The sequence below is a fragment of the Heloderma suspectum genome, chromosome 4, assembly GCF_057233095.1.
Source record: "Heloderma suspectum isolate Gila_16-S chromosome 4, 16-S_ref, whole genome shotgun sequence".
Taxonomy (NCBI): Eukaryota; Metazoa; Chordata; class Lepidosauria; order Squamata; family Helodermatidae; genus Heloderma; species Heloderma suspectum.
In genome coordinates, this window is record NC_139461.1 from 309,400,466 (window position 1) to 309,413,344 (window position 12,879).

General features: G+C 46.4%; 1 protein-coding gene across 8 annotated transcripts in view; it reads right to left on the minus strand.

Annotated features, from left to right (window-relative positions):
* The window catches only part of STK35 (serine/threonine kinase 35), a 48,634-nt gene that overhangs the window by 12,890 nt on the left and 22,865 nt on the right, over positions 1 to 12,879 (minus strand). For 4 of the 8 annotated variants that reach the window (XM_084854498.1, XM_084854492.1, XM_084854493.1 and 1 more), the window contains exon 3: positions 3,926 to 10,792. The gene's annotated coding sequence lies outside the window, so the exon portion shown is untranslated. Of the gene's footprint in view, positions 1 to 3; positions 10,793 to 12,879 lie in introns of those variants that run through there. The other 4 variants (XM_084854496.1, XM_084854495.1, XM_084854497.1 and 1 more) reach the window with 3 other exon arrangements.

The window sequence follows — 12,879 nt, forward strand, 5'->3', positions numbered from 1 at the left end:
TGGAAATTGTAACATCCTGGTTCAACTCATTCCTGTTCTCTGGCTTGACTGAAACAGGTACCATTGAAAACAATAAACTTTGAATAGCTGACTCAGCCTTCTCCAACTCAGTCGCCTCCAGGTGTGTTCGACTGCAACTCCCATGGCTGCACCAGTCCTAGGAGAACCAGTCAAGCATTCACAACACTGGTTCAGCTCAGTTGGCCAAAATCGACCAAAGGGTTCAAACAGGTTTGCCTTTACCTTGTTAAAAACCATCAGCTGAGCAAGTCCGACAATATCTGCCAAGGCCTGTAGAGCCCAATCAGAACATCCTCGGATCCCATGACAAGAACGTTCCACAGAAGGCAAAACAGATGACCACGGGAGTTGCAGTCGAACACACCTGGAGGGCTGGAGAAGGCTGAATTAAGGTGACGAGCATCCTCTGAAGGTACTGCCCCTGCCTCTCCTGACACCAACAAGACTCTGTGCAAATGGGGTGCCTCGGCATACGCGACATACCACCGCACTTCCTTGGAGACATGCCAGGGCTCCATCTCGTTTGGCAGCAAGCTGGGACTGACAAGCTGCATTCAAGCCAAGTCGGGCTGAATGAATCCATTTCAGATCATTGTCGGAAGCCATTAAGGGGCACAGTGCTGATGAGGACCGTTCATGGGAGCTGGAGGCTGTTGTGGTTCTGCATTTGGGTTCTTCTGGACCTCTGATGGGGCACGAGGGGCTGGGTGGGCGAGAGACAAAAGGCCTGCCCATGAAGGCACGGTCAAAACAAACTGGCCATGTCTCAGGGATGGGGCTTTGGCCGATTACATAACAGTGCTGCTGACTGTGTCGTCCGTTATGCAACTGCGGGGGAGCTGCGTCATGCGGCTCACTTCTGAGCCGCGGCTGTTCTTGGCCCAGAACATCTTCTAAATTGCGCGGCGCAGGCTGCTGTGCTGTGGGAGGCACAGGGGCTGCTCCCCTGTCCCTCTGCACGTCCACAGATCCCCATTATAGAGGGCCATTTTATACATTATACAGAGGCAAACCCAGGCTTGCACACTTAACAGGGAGCTGCAGCCCATATAAGGGCTACTTGTCTGACACAAATGGAAATATGCTAAGGGGCTCATAGCGTCTCCCATGAAGAGGCAGTTGTGTGTTCATTTCTCATGAAGGATTCCGAGCCCAGTCGTGAGAGCTAGAGATCCCATCCCATCACTTGTGGGATGACCCCTCTCATAAGAACATCAGAAGAGCCCTGCTGGATCAGACCGAGTGTCCATCTAGTCCAGCTTTCTGTTCACACAGTGGGGAAGCAGCTGCCCATGGGAAACCCCCAAGCAGGACCTGAGTGCAACAGCACCCATTTCCTTGCTCCCAGACAGATATCTTAAGACCTGCTCACCTGAGGGTTTTTGTTTTTTTAATAGGGTAACGACAAACCAATTGGATTCCTGTGGTAAATTCTGACAAACTGAACTAGTGTAATGAATTGTAATACCCTGCTTCAACTCACTTTTGGAAAAGCTACATGTTGTGTGTCAAATCTGTATACGTGCTGGAGCTTTGAAATGGCACACTCAGCACTCCCAAATCCATCTGAAATGCTAGCTTGAATGGACGACCCTGTATAAAATGATTGTAGGCATCAGCACATCCCTCTCTGCTTTGTGAGATTTCACTCTGCATTACCTCCATGACTTCAATGCTATCTTCAATCATAAGGTTTAGAAACTTGGTTTTTTTAAATGAGATTCTCAGAAAGTTGCTTTGTGTGCTGAGTACCATTGTATATCAATGAATACTTTTGAAAGGCAACGGAACCGCGTTTTGTTCCTGCAGTAGCAATCACTTGGTTCATTTGCATTTCTTTTGAGCAGCCTCTCCCCTCCTCTAACTCTGTTATGGGAAATGCTTCATGTCCTATATACGCCTTCCCTCCTGGTTGTCTTTTCTGGGGAACATCCCCACTGAACGGTGCTCATTATGTCATACAGAAGGGCAGCCGATGCAGAGTGCCATTCTCCAGAATACTGCCCAAAGCCTATGCCAGAAAGCAGCATGTCTCATGACACCCCAGGGGTGCAATTTAGCACCCTGAGCTCCAGATACTGGAAGCACATGGGCTTCCTGGAGGCACGCAAGGTTAAACCCCAGCTGAAGTGACTCGGCTTCAGCCATTAAGACTGGAGCCACATGAAAAATATGGCAGTGCCCCCATGGGGCTGCCTGTCCACCTGGAGCTCTTCCACTCTGTCTGCCGTAGAACCAGCTGTGCTTTGGGGAGATCCCAAACCACAGGCTGGCTTTGCAAAGTAGCACTAGCTGTCCATGGTCTACAAGGGGAAACACAGAGGTGGGTGTTTTTTTTGCAGGCTGCCTTTTGTAAGGGGAAGGGACCTTCTCCTGGTAGTAGCATCAGGCACTTCCTCTTGTCTGAGAAGTGACTACACCCTTCAAATCAACTTGGAAATGGGTGGGATGCAATTTGCGACCCAGGAAGGCACCAATGCTTACAAAAGCAAGCTGCAAGTACTAGCCTAAAATGAATTTAGTAGTAACAATTGAGAAGTCCAGGGAGAGTCCAGCTTTGTACCACATGCTTAAAAGATGCCTACCCTTTACAAAACAAATGCAATGTATAGCCCTATTATAGTCTTGGCCCTAATTCGTTCTTTCCGCAAAGGACAGACAATCCCCACAGCCTCACTGTGGCCAGGGTCTCTGCTATTTTAAACTCCCATGTTAAAACAACAGAAAACAAGAGCAGCCTTGCCAGATCAGAGATAAGAAGACTCTACTATCCAGTTTTCAACCGAGGCCAGCCAGATGCTCTGGGGAAGCCCACAAGCAGGAAGGGTGGGAACAATTGGGTTAACAATCTTGGTTAACCCAATTCACTTGGTTGGCTTCCTAGAGGGCATTAAGCTATCTTCAGTGCTAACCATGGTGGTTTCAGCAGCTCCATTCACTGCACAATCAGCCCATCCCTTCTGGCTACTAGCTGCCCATCTTTCTCCATTCCTCCCCCCACCCAATGCTTACCTTCTCTCCATTTCCACTCCTTGCCACTCAAAAGTTCATCCCAAACCTTTGAAAACGTGGATTTTGGAAGCAAAGTGACATAACTTGTGTCCTTTTTGGCATGGTATGTTTGTTGCCTTAGTGGTGTTGCATACTTCACACAACCCCTGGGAACCTCTGCATGGCCAAGCCATGCTAAAAAACACTGTCCCCCAGGTAATCCACAGGTGAAGAATTGAATTCTGCTAGCTGCTTTGTAACCATGTATATTTGCACAACTTGCATGATTTCCCATATTATGCCAACTTTATTCTGCAGTTTTTATTCTGCATAATTAATGTTGGGTTTGTTAGTCACAGGGAGAGGGAAGGTGCTATACAAAGCCCACAGCCAGATCTTACTCAGCCACTGCTCTGGCTTCTGAGATTTCAGTAAGCATTGCCCACATTCTTCCAAGGCTATTGTTGGATTCATGAGGGACAGAAACTTGCAAAAGCAAACATTTGGAAGTTTTGAGGAGGCAGAAACATAAATGCTGCATTTTGCACTCCTGTGAAAGCACAGCAGACACAGCCCTGCAAGTGATCAAATTGCCTCCCCACCGCTGCTATGTAGGACAGCCCTTCCCAAATGCCGTGCCAAGGAAACCAGTTGTGTACCATGCGACAAATCAATATTATGCATGGAGGATAAAGCTATGGTGGCTACTAGTCATGATGGCTATCTACTGCCTCCACAGTGGTATTCTGTGTGCCTCTGAATATGAGTAATTGGGAACCACAGAGGGAGGGGGCTGTTACCCTCATATCCTGCTTGTAGGCACCCCAACGGCCTCTTGTGGGAAACAGGATGCCAGACCAGACTAGTCTTTGGTCTCATCCAATAGAGCCTCTGGTGAGACCACTGCACTCACCCAGAGCAGAGTCTCCCTGCTGCATGATTCATTGTTCCAGCTTAGCCTCCTCCCAATGAGGCATGTTCAGAACACGTCTCCTGCAGAAATATGGCTTGGGGTGAGAAGACAAGACATCCTGAAGATCTTACATCAAGAGTCTTCATTTTTATGGCACTGAAAAGAAGTTGGGGACTCCCAGTTATAATCCAGGTAAAAGAAAGTATACCACAGGGTTTCTAGGCGTTTGAGAAAAGCTGACCTAGGATGCTCTGATCTCTCCTAGCCCCCTCCCCCAACTCAAAGCCAGACACTTATAACATAACTAGGAGGTATGCGGCCTCGTTGCCTTAAAACCTCAGTAGCCTTTCTACTGGAAACTCCTCACCAAGAGAAGCTGTCCCCAACCCCCTTCTACAGCCCCTGGTGACCAAAGGGGGTCCCAAGCCCCAGCACTGATCCCTGGATCCCCTCCACCAAGCACAGCTGTAAAGGGAATCATGAACACAAAGACAAAGACACTTCATTTCAAAACTGGGTATGGCTTTTCAACCCCATCCACTAGCTTTATTCACACAAACGTTTCTTTAATTTACAAAGCTGCTGCCATTCATACACAATCAGGGTTTCCACAGTGTTCAAGGAACTTAAATACAATGTCGCACACCAACCCAAGTAAACCAAATAGTTTTTTTTTAAAGAACATAAAGTTGCTCACAAACAGGTCCTAGATAACCAGCTTCTGTGCAAAGAAAAAGGAGTTTTACAAGATAACATTGCAAACTGCAATTTGACGCCTGGGTTTAAGCCTTTCCCTGTTACACTCAGTTTTGCAAGTTTACAAATTCAGTGTCCAACCAAGCCAGATGTGGGCCCAAACTGCAACTGGAAAGTAAAATAGGGCTGGATTTTGGAGGGGATGGGGATGGACTTTGACCCAGCTCTCACTGAGGTGGTCAACCTGCATCTTTGCTGTACCATTTTTCAGACTGCAGGTGGGGACTGCATAACAGACCATTCCTCCAGACAAAGACACATCCCTCTACACAGAAAACTAACACACCAGGCAGGGAGAAGGCTAGAACCTCTCTCCGTGACATGCCAGTTTACCATGTGGAGAGAACGATTGATTTGGAATAAGAGAACTCTATCCTGTGTGTCCCCATCTGCGGTCTGAAGCTATACAGCTTCCAACATAGGTTGACCATTTGAGTGAGATTTGGGCCTTTGATGCCAATGTTTATTGTTCCCCTTCTCCTTGGTATCTTACAACTCTGAAAGCACGCCAGCAGAAAGACAAGATCCATACACTGTGTACCCAAAATGCAAGGAGGGGCAATGTAGCTTTTCCATCTTGCTTATCAAGTACTGGCATTCCACAAATAAACGTCTGGGAGAAAAACAATCCAGACAGTCGTTCTAGACAACTTTTTGCAACAGTCACTTAATTCCAGACAGCCACTTGCATCAGGATGCCCAGATAGAGACTAATACCAAGGAACTGGTACAAGCTGCACAGATGAATGGTGCCACATATCCAGCAAACCAGTTCAACAGTGACTGGCCATGCCAGTAATAATCCTCTATTATTTAGCTAGATTAGACTCATGTTGGTAAGAGTCTGGTTGGTGGAAACATACATTAACAGATACTATGAGAAAAGGGGGCCAGCAACATAGCCTGTACCAATCATCACAAGAATGTGGCTGAGAAGTCTTTTGGGAGGTGAGTGGGGGGAGGCCAGACCCTGACTGTTCAGACAGCCACTTATGAGCCCCACTGGTAGGGGTATAACAGCTTGTTCAGAGACAAAAACAATTGTGTCCCTTGTGTAAAAATGCATCTTTTAGGCAAATGCATTTTTGTTTAAAGAAGCCATAAGCAGTCTGTTTTCGCCCATTACCTTGGCTTAACCTGTGCCACAGTGCAACCCAGCAGGCTTAAACCCAGACTAGACAACTGCATAGAACTAGATATATTCAGGGAGAAAAAGAATTACAAGGAATTCAGAGATTGCATTCTCTCTCACTTGGAAAAACACATTTATTGCTCTACAAAAAGACTCTGGCAGTGTTTGGAGATATCCAAGAGGCACAGAGTGGGATCCTGAGGAACAGAAGTGTAAGGGACAGAGGAAGACAACTGCCATCCATTGCTAGCACCTCACCCTTTAAAACACAACAGCAGCAGCAGCAAGAGAAAGAGGAGATAGGAGAGCTAAAGTACTCAGTCTGTCTCTACCTCTTGCACTGAAGGACAACACAAAGTTTGGGGGAGTCTGAAAAAGCAGCAGAGATTAAAGTTGCAAGAAGAATAGCCACACAGCCTAGAAATAGGTTGATTTCCTGGGAGACTTTAGTTTCAAGGCTTGGACTCTCCTGGTAGTCTCCACTGCCCTGGGGAAGGTGGTCTTGCGGGTCCTCACAAAGGTGAAGGCATGGCTCAACTAGGGCATGTCACTGGCCCCAAAGCAATAGCAGGCAGCTGGTATGTGCTGCCAGCCAGGTCAGGCACTTCCATACTTACTTGGAAGCATTCAGTCCTGAGTCAGTGCAATGGCAATCAATATCCAATCTTCCCTAACACAGGCACATGGCTAAAGACTGTCATCCCTCAGAAGTACATGCACACCAGTGAAACTGGCCATAACCACTGCCACCAGCTAGCCAGCTGCTTCGGTGCTTAATGGAACGCTCAAAGCCTTCAGCTAGCGGCGTGGTATGAACAGTGCAGGAGTTGACTTGGTTTGGACAGTGACATTATGATTGGAAATTTCATGTCCTGGTTCTACCAGTGATACCACCGTGCCCCAAAAGCATATATAATACAGCCTGAGAAGGTAGTAGTCCCAAGACTTGTGAGTGCCGCAGTTAGCTGCTCAGCTATGGTGAATAAGAAGTTGCTAGCAGGTGACCAGGAAAATCCCAACTCTGTGGCAAAGATAAAACCACCTTTTCATTCTCCCTTCTAACACTACAGTGTATCACAGGGATTGGGCCTGGGACTCTTTCTCACTTTCAGCCTCAGAACCTGAACACCAAACCTAGAAGGGAGCTTGAGGCTTGTACTCAATTTCTAGATGTCACAGAAGTAAAGCATGGGCAGGCTCCCTCTCATTCTTGTTGATCGAATCGGAGAACCTACCTGCAGCATTGGAGGGGGTGGAGAAAGAAAAGGGTATGGCATTCCATGCAGGCATGGAAAGGATGGGAGAGCAACCTTGGTGGAATGTGTTGTACGCTTGAAGAGATGCCCATGCCGCCAGGTTTGTTGCTGGGTTCTCCTATCCCTGCAATGTAAACTAAGAACCCAAGTGAAGGGGGGAGGAGGTGGTGGTAGAGGGCTCTGGAATGGGCTAATGCCAGGTGTGAAATTCACCCAACAGTCCATCTACTAGCCACTGCACCAGGATGAGAAAATGTCTGGCAAGTTCTGGCCCGCACCACCAACTGTAAACAGCGCCGTTAGATGTAAACAGTTCAATATAGAATCATATCCACAACACAAGAAAGCCATGTCAGTCTGCCAAAATAACAAAACCTGTGCAACAAAATGTCAGCAATATTTCATTTTTTGCAGTAATGAACTAGCAATTTCCATTCCAAATTCATCCAAGGTAACTGGGGGAGTGGGGGCGGGAAAGACCCCTTTGAAAGAAGTAGGGGACACTCCTGTATGAACACATGCTATAGTACCTGGGATTCATGGGATCCCAGGAGATTCAGGCAAAACTATTTCCTGCTGCTTTTAACACAGCTATGCACTCACACGCATAACCCAAAAGCGAGGCAGCAGGCCAGATACTGGAGCAGCTGGTCAGGCAGAAGGTCTCTTCCTTAGAAACTTGTATGAAGGTTTTCCAAAAGAGGCTATGGGGCTTCCCTATTTGGATGTTGTCATCCTAGATGAAATGTGTTGTGGGTTGATATCAACTGATTTCTGAAGAGCTTAGTGGTACCCTGTGGGCAACCAACAAAGCTATCCCAAGCAAAAGAGGGAGGAGAAGACACTTGACGCAACAATGAAAAACAGAAAAAGGCCTTCCTTGACCTAATCCTGCCCCTGCAAAGGGTCCTTCAAATCCTCCAATAAGGCACTATGGATTAGCTACCACCACAAAAGCACAACCTTAACTGCAGCATGAACACAAGAGAAGGGGATGTGTCTGAAGTTTTATCAGGACCAAAATGGTGACATTATAGAAGCCAGGATGAGTTCAGCTGAGGGTGTTTGCCTGAAGACCTTCTGACAGAAACTGAGTCAAGAGCTTTTGAGATGGAATTGGGTCCATCCTCATGGTTTCCTCTACACACACCCCAAAGTGCAGAAGTGAAAAGAAAGGGCTACTTTGCTCTAACCAAGTTTCCCATGCACATGCTCCGGGGTCTGGAGGAAGGAACACAAAACCTTATCTGGTAGCAGTCCAAAAATATGGATGGGGTAACATGGGCTATGCCACAACACCAGCCCTGCAGCCTGGTGCAACAGCTAATGGGTCAAAGGGTTGTGTATGCAAGCCATAGTTGCCAGGTCAGTATGAGTAGCGTTGATGCCATGGTGACCAGTGCCTCCATTCTTCTGATTTGAGGCAAACAATCTCAAAACGCCACCTTCCTCATCCTGCTGCATTGTGATAGTGGATGGTACAGAACAGCTCCCAAACGGTTACTGGGATGGAGTCTCTCCTTGGATAATAGTTTCATGTTGCCAGTCAGATGAGTAGCAAACAAAAAGCAACTCTGATGAACCTTCTTGAAAGACCAAGACATCTTTCTTGTCACTTGGAAGATTGCTGTTCCAGTCATGACCATGTTTGGGTGGAATGGCAACAGCCGCAAAGGATGGAACAGAACACTGTTATAAGAGTCTGGCCACCATAGTTGTAGCACCTACCTAGTGCTGTGTGATTTAACTGGTTGAAATTTATTGCTGGTCAGGAGGAGCAAGGTCTGTGCCACCCCCATCCCCTCCAGGAAGCTTCTAGTCATTTGAGGTGAATACTTTACAGTTCAAAGGAACTGCTGAAGGGCCATTCAAGGGAGCTTATGGCCTTAAGAGCAAGAAGGCTAGAACTTACACCTAAATAGTAAGGCTCTTCATTCCCTTTTTTTGGGCTTTCCACGTTTGCAACAAATCTTCCCATTTCTCCCTAGAGCGCCAATAAACAACAAATGCTACTTGAGTGAAGAGTTTTGGGGAGCAGCAGGAAACAGCTCAACACAACTTGAACTTAGGTGTTAGAAAACCCAGGCAAGACCAAGAGGACTTGCAAATGGTAGGCCTGAAAAGCCACAGACAAGTCTTCTATGCCACAAATAATCACCCAAGGAAGAAGTTGGTTTAGTCATACTCTGGTTGTGGCTGTCCACATACCAGAAAGGCATGTAAAAGTGGGTGAGAGTGAATGCAAAGAGCAGCCTAGTGGGCAAAACCGACTTCTTGTATGGCCCATGTTTTATGGAGCAATGCCTTCCAAGAGCCACAAAATAAACATCACAGCATTTTCTCCAGAGCCTCACAAACACTGACTACAGCTATCAGCATCAGTAGTAGCGTTAAGGTATACGAGTCACCCTATAAATGGACTACCACAGACTGTTGACTCAGTTGCACTGCCTTGATCTAACTGGTTCTTTCACTGCTATGAGTCTGTACAGTGCAAGGAGCAAGCAGCCCAATTGGATTGGTAGTACCACCAATCAAGACCAACTGAAGAGAAGCAAAGAAGCAGAAACTTCCCTAGCAGCAGTTGACAAGTTTAGTGTAAAGACCTACTCATTGTTGGAAGTAGTCAGCTAGATCTCAATGAACAACAGAATGGCAGTTAGGAAATGATATCTAGAACAGCAACAAGAGTGTTTCAAACCAGATGACCACAGGGTAGGCCTAACTCTGTGTGTGGGTGTACATACGCTAGCATGTACAAAACCCTAGGGGCGAGGAAGGGACTGTGCTTTACACCCCCATTTACAGTGAGGCAGATCTAGGCAAGATCTGCCAAAATGACCCTCAAGCAGGTTCAAAGCTAGAACAGCCTAACAGGCAAAAGACGCCCATGTTCAGATATCAGCTTGATGTTTCAGGCTCTCTTGGTCACTCAAGTGACCAAACTATATAACCAATCAAGCCACCAGGCCCTTGGCAGGTATGGGTTTTTGATGGGCAAACAGACCACCTTCATGAAGAGAACAATGCCATGTGTTATCACCTTCCACCCCCTCCAAATACCATAGTGCTTTTGACCTATGAAACGTGGCACACAGGAACATACGCCTTTCACATGGTTACCACACAGCTTCTAATTTTGAGGCCATCTTTACAGTGGTTTCCTGCTTTAACAGGCCTTCGCTGCCAAGTTCCATGGGTGAAGAGCATTCTTAGGAAGGGGAGAGAGGAAAAGGTTTATCCCACCTTGTTTTTTGTTCCTTTTTCTAGAGGCTGAGCAGCCACCAGAGACAAAACATTGTTACAAGATTTGTGTTAAGCCTCAACATCCCAACTGAACCTCTCCCTGCTAAACAAATCTTACGCTCATCTTGGCCCAGAGTTCTGGTACTTAGCAGCAGTGGAAAAGAAATATGTTGTAGATTTGTTTCAGTATTTTGTTTAGGTGAAAGAGGAATTCCAGAAGTACCTGCACAGATTTAGTTGATCGGCAAAGCTGAGTTGGCAGAGGGGAGAGGAAGGGGAAAATGTAAATTTGAAAAAACGTTAATAGTCTCATAATGAAGTGGGTTACAACAGCTCCTGCGATTCTTATGCCTCATCGGACTTTAAGAAGAATCTTAAAGCTTCATGTTGCCAGTGATCCTGGTGTTTGACCTGGACCATCCTCAGCTTTCCTCTATGCATGAAAGTCATGGAGATTATAGTCCTCAGTAAGATATCCTGAAAGGAAAAGAAAGGCAGTCATGAAATACTTTATATTCATTTGTTTAGAACAACTAGCCTTAATAGAGAACATTCCAAGTTAACACAATCCTGTCCATTTCCTTCCTCAAAGAAGGTCTCCCAATTAGATGCCACCAGTAATTATGATTGGTCAGAAGCAAGCAGTGGCATGCATGCATGAACGAGTACACAAGTGTATACACCAGGAATTTCTGCCTCCAATGAGAATGAGATGTCCTCACCCTCTGCTATCTGGCCTTTGCTCAGAGATTGTCTGTCGCTTTAAGAAGATGAGTTTTCTGGTGCACCTACTCCACTGCACTCCACACTGCTGCTCCACAGGTTCCTTGGACCCACTGTGGAGTAAAGTGAGAGTCCTGCTTGTTACAGCAGGACAGAAGAGGAGTTTGGGCTAAGGAACCCGTGGAATGGCAGACAGCTCTGCTACAGAAGAACGGTTAGGCCTAAAATAGTGTACTTTGGGTTAAAAGTATGAAACACCAGAGTTGCCATACACTGACCCATACTAAACATTCAGAGTAAGCAATGGGCAGGAGACTGACAAATGCATTATCCTGCCTTTTAGTCCATGAGCTAGGACAAAAATTCTTGCCATAAGTGATGAATACTACTGAATAGGATTTTAGCAAAGTTTACACAAGGACAGGGAAAACACATACTAGATCTGCAGCAGTCACATTGCTTTGCATGTAATCATAATTTATGTTAACTCTTACACCGGGTCAGCCCTACCATGCAGCAGGGTGAAGCAAGCCACTCACAGCAGCACCAGCAGGGAGAAATACAAGATCAAGAGTGCTTCGTGTGGTCATCCACACCTCCAGTACAGCCTCTGGTCCAAAGCTGGTTTTGGGCACTGGACACTGTCAAACGTACTGCCACCACACCAAATGTAGCCAAAATATGCATAAATTAATAATGAATTGGGGGTGTGCACACCAAACTAAGTTTTGGACTACACCAAATCATATATCCAACCTCTAGGAGAGTGGCCTCTATGAGACCACAGCATCACATCCAGCCCAACACTCTGTTGTGGTGCAAGACATTTTCGCATGTGGCTCCCCCATACAAAGTGTATTCAGCATACGCAGAAATCATTAAAGAAGTGGAAATGTGCATCCCACAAGAAGCCTTGGGCCACCCCAAACCATAAACCTCCAGGTGTACGTCCTCTCTATGGTACACTCTTTATTTGGGCACAGGGGCCAACGGCCATGGAGTATGACATGCCCTCGTTCTTTGCTGGGAAAGGCAAGACGTTAGCTTGGGATACATGTAACATATTTCCAGAATTCACAACTGCAATTCTGACACGGGCAGAAGCACTCACACACATCCCTGTCAATACCATGGTGCTACTTGAAAGGTTCGCAGTGCGTCTGTATGACAGAACCAGTGGGTTGTGCACATTCAATGAGGCAAAACAGCATCTGTTTTTAAGAAGGTCATGATCCTCGGAGAATATTCCATCAACGCAGACAGCTCTCATACACCACAGGGATATCAGGGAGGACATGTATGGGGGAAAATATTTCAATGAGATCCAAAATTACTAAGTCCTGCAGACTGGTACCAGAAGACGAAAGGTAGATCTCAGTGGTAACACACTTAATTGTACAGTTTTTTACTACCATGATGGAAACTGCTTTCAAGAATTTAACCTGAACAGTAGTGACTTCATATCCTCCTCAATTTGTGTTGTTTATGGACATTCAATTTAAATTTATCTAATTTTATTAGGCCCCTTCATGGATCACTGTCTTGTTGTGGCGAAGGGGCTTGTGTAACTCAGTGAAGCCATAAGCTATGCCGTGCAGGAACATACAAGACGGACAGGTCATGGTGGAGAGTTCTGACAAAATGTGGTCCACTGGAGAAGGAAATGGCAACCCACTCCAGTATTCTTGCCAAGAAAACCCCATGGAACGTATCACAAGGCTAAAAGAGATGACGCCGGAAGATGAGCCCCTCAGGTCGGAAGGTGTCCAATATACTACTGGGGAAGAGCAGAGGGTATTTCCAAGTAGCGCCAGAAAGAGGGAAGCGGCTGAGCCAAAGCC